We start from the raw sequence: 4,517 nt of genomic DNA, 5'->3' as shown, positions 1-4,517 counted from the left end.
GGGCGTGGTGACAGGAGCCTGTAATCCCAGCTACTAGGGAGGCTGAGGCAGGAGAATCGCTTGAACCCGAGAGGCGGAGGGTGCAGTGTGCCGAGAACGGGCCACTGCACTTCAGCCTGGCCACAGAGTGAGACTCCATCTCAAAAAAAAAAAAAAAAAAAAGTCGCTTAACATCCACAAAACGAATAACTAAGCATCTGTCCATTTGACAGGAAGTCAGAGGGGCGGATGGGTACCAGGCAGGGGCTTGAGAAAGAGTCTCCTCAGGTGGACGTGGGGGCAGGAACGTCACGGTGTGTTCAGGGCCAGGAAGGAGCCTGGTTGGACGCAGCGGCCGCAGTTGGAGGAACAGGCTGGAGGGAAGCGGGTGGGGTCATCGCGGAGCCCACGGGGCTGCAGGGACTGGACCCGGTGTCCTCCAATCCTCGGAAGATGGCATGGAGGTTTAGGAGGCATCCGTTTTCTCCCCCTTGGGCTCTACATTTACAGAATGATTTGTAAATACTTCTTTTGCCGGTCAACAGACCTTTCCGTTCCGGAAACACACCTGCCTTTCCAGCAAGTCTGGGGCCTCCTGAGGCTGGAGCCCGTCTCCCGTCTGCAGCCCGGTGCGCGGGGGGTCGGGGCTCGCGTGGCCTCGCAGGGGGAGCGCGGGGCGCCCCTGTTTTTGGAGGGTGGGCCGAGGGTGGTCGTGGGGGAGGAAGCCAAGTAAAGGGGGAGGCGCCCAGGGCCGGATGCACGTCGGGGGAGCGGTACTTGAGCTCGGGTGCCCTGGGCCACCTCCTCTTCCGCCTGGCACCCGCCGTCCCGGGCCGCCCCACGCGCGTCCGCGGAGCCTCCGTCCTCGCCGCCGTCCCGAGTCGCCCCGCGCGAGGCTTTTCCAGGTGCCCCGCCTGGACCGAGCCGGAGTTCCTGGGTCCCCCACCCCCAGCTTCTCCTCCGCGGCAGGTGCCGACTTTTCTCCGCAAGGTGGTCCCGGGACTCCACGCTGGGAGCTGAGTGGGTGGGGGCCGCGCGTCCTCTCCCTGCCCGCCTCGCTTGGGGGCAGATCTGGGGGCCTCGGAGGTCACGGCCCAGATTGCCTTTGCGTAGGATGAGACGGGAGACCCCGGGGCTGGGGCAGGAGAGGCGCTGTCCCCAGAGATTTATCTGCCAGGCTTCGCTCGGGTGCGGGGAGAAGCGACCGCGAGGCCTCAGAGGCGCTGGGAAGGTGGAACCCACGGGACCTGCGGTGCCGCGCGTGGGGCTGAGTGGACAGGAGGCTTCGCGGGGAGCCCTGGAAGGTGGGCCGGGGGCCAGGCTGCGGGGTGCCGTGGGCTGGGTGATGAGGTGCCAGGGGAGGCGAGTGGAGCAGTGCCCAGGTGTGGAGGGCTGGGCGGTCCCCTGCTGAGGGGGTCAGGACGGTGCCCAGGTTAGGTGGGGGAGGTGCACAGGTGGGGGGGTGGGGTGGTGCCGAGGTGTGGGGTGCCGGGTGGTCCCTTGGTGAGGGGGGACAGGGCAGTGCCCAGGTGAGGGAGTGAGGCGGTGCCCAGATGAAGGGGGTGCGGTGGTGGCCAGGTGAGGGGGGTGGGGTGATGCCCAGGTGTGGGGTCCAGGTGGTCCCCTGGTGAATGGGGCAGGACGGTGCCCAGGTGCCAGCAGTGGAGTGGTGCACAGGTGTGGGGGGTGGCGTGGTGCCCAGGTGTGGGAGACCGGGTGGTCCCCTGGTGAGGGGGGCAAGGCAGTGTCCAGTTGCCAGCAGTGGGGTGCCCAGGTGTGGGCAAGGGGTGGTATCCAGGTGCCCAGGTGCTGTGCCCAGGTGCGACTTGGCTGCAGGAGCCAAGTGATGAGGGTGCTGTGTGGGGAGAGGTGAATTGATGTCTGCAAGAGAAAGTAAACTTCCTTCTTCCATGCAGATGAGTAAGATATAATTAATTATATAGATTATAATTATCTAGTTATAGAGATAAGAATACTTTTTATTCTTTAGTTAAGGGCTCCCAGTTAAAACTAGCTGAAAACAATGACAGTTCAATTCTATATTATGAGATATTGGCTACTTATTAAATTCATTATCAAAAATTTATACATATATATTTGCAGTCCAATTGCATTTCATAGAGCACAGACCGGAGCAGCACCCAGGGCGAGCGAGTGTGCACGAGACACTTGTTCTGCAATTTTGTACCTGTTTCTAATGGCCCAAGTGGTCAAATGTGGCAGGGCGATCATGAACCTCATACAACAGCAGAAGTGCTGGAAATTATAACTATTTAATTTTAGGCTTAGACTTAGCTATAAATGCTTTCTGATGAGAAGTTCTGTCTTTTCCTTGAATGATTTCAACTCATTTCGTTTTATGAAGTCTCCATTCAGTCATGAATATCTTCCCCAAAGTACCTTTGTAAATCATTTTGTTTTTAAATGCTGTAGTTTACTTGTGATGAGCTATAAACGGTATTTGAATTTTAAGGTTAAGTAAGAAACCCATTTTAACTAATATTGCAGCAAAAAAACGGAACAGTTCCAAGAAAAAGAGGATAAAGTACTTGTTATTCTAGTGGTAATACAACTGAGTAAGAAAGATTTTCTTTTTCCTTTTTAGTCTTGAGTTCATGAGCTTAGGGAAAGCAGGCTTCCCTCTGCTTCTGGCAGCCTTGGCCATGGGGTCTTCACTCTCCTGTTTGGGCCTCACCTTGCAGGGACTCCTCACCTTGCAGAGGCCATCCATTCCACCTGCCTTCCAGTGTCAGCCCAGGCCTCCTGTCTTCCCCTTCTCAGGCCCTCCTGGTGGGATCCCATCGCATCGCCTGCCTCCACTGTCATCTGCTCCACGTGGTTATCTCCAGGGGGACCTCTCTGCTGGGCTCCAGGCTGCATGGCTGTGGGTAAGGCACCTCCCCTTGCACGACTTGTCTCCTGTTCTCCTGGTGTGGAGCTCACAGCCCTCTGACCTAGATGTGGGGCTCCTGCAGTGGCCCCTGGTTTAGCCTCCACATCCCATCCACCCAGCTGCTCACGTCACACACCTGGGCCTTATCCTTGATACCCTTTACTGAATCCACCCTATGTGATGACTTGAATCCTGCGGGTTCTCTCTCTTGAATGTGTCCTGAATCTGCCCTTTTCTCTCTGCTGCCCATGGGCTAGGTGGCCAGCATGATGTCCCACCAGGACCCCTGCAGTCCCAGCGCACCCGCCTGGTCATCCGGTGACCTGTCCTCCCTGCCTGCTGCCTGCATTGTGTGGAAGGACAGAGGCTAAACGAGGAAGCCTCGAACTCTGGTCTCATGGAAATAGCAGCCTGCCCACCACCCACGCCTGCCCAGCCTTTCTTCACGCAGCGCATAAAAGACTCTTAAAAATACAAGTATTATCCTGTCCTGTTGATGAGTCAAATGATCCCTCACAGTCCTGGTCTTGGAAGCCCCTGGGGCCTGCTCGTGGGCAGCCTCTGTCAGTGTGGGTGCAGGTGATGGAGGCTGGGGTGTGTGGCTGGCAGTCTTGACCAGGTGGGTGTGCATTTGGCCACAGAGCTGAGATGCAGGGCTGTGGCTCCAGCGCTGGTGGCCGGGGTGAGGGTAGAGAGTAACGCAGAAGCCGTGGCACTCTCTGGCGTGAGCCACTTATTCCAAAGTAGGAAACGATCTTCTACATGAGGTCAAGGGGAAGGCCAGGAAGAGGGGGAGTGAGAGAAGAGGAACCGGAAGCAAGAGAGCTTGGGAGGCTTTAGCGGGTCCTCTTTATTCCGCAGGTGAAGGAAGTTAACAGAGGTTCTTTGTCACGGGGTTACTAGAATCAGGTTTGTGTGTAGGTAGACAACCCTGAAATTAAAGCAGGTTTCTTGCAGAGGGGAATGTGTAGCCACAGCCCTAGGGAGCTTAGCAGCTGCCCCTTCTGCAGGCATCACAGGGGCTTGGAGAACTGGGAATTGCCCGGCGGGACTGGATTCCTAATTCTGTGTGAGTCATAAGCCCTCAGGCGACTTCCAGACTGAGGAAGCTGCGGTGCATTGGTGGAGGGAACGTGGGAGGATGTGAAGGCTGGGGAGAGAAGGGGGGCCTTCGGAGGCTGATGTTGAAGACAAGCTTGGCTTTGGCCTTTTGCGTCGATGCTGGTGAAGATTTTCAGGGCCTCCCTCCCCGCACCCACTTGTACGTGTTGAAATCCAGTCCTAGAGCAAATGCATGGGGAAAATAAAATACACAGTCCCTGTCTTCAGGGGACTTGAGGCCTCATCAGGATAGGAGGTCGGCACACGTGGAATAAATAGGAACATGCGAACGTGTGCCTGGGTGCTAAGTCCGCGATGCTGGGTTTCTTGATGTCTGTTACCTGGAAGATGTAGAGGAACAGAAGAAGCCTTTCTTAGACATAAAATGCAGTTGTAAGGTGGCATCTCCTCTTGGCTTACTTCAAGATGCATTAAAAAAATGGACATCATCCTTATAAATCCCCTAATCCGCAAATGGGTAGTAATGGTGTATAACACTGGGGAAATGTTATTCCTGGTGTGTAGTGGGGAAAAAAAAATTACT

This window comes from Colobus angolensis, unplaced genomic scaffold, assembly GCF_000951035.1.
Source record: "Colobus angolensis palliatus isolate OR3802 unplaced genomic scaffold, Cang.pa_1.0 Scaffold2, whole genome shotgun sequence".
NCBI lineage: Eukaryota > Metazoa > Chordata > Mammalia > Primates > Cercopithecidae > Colobus > Colobus angolensis.
Note: the sequence above shows the minus strand (reverse complement) of the source record.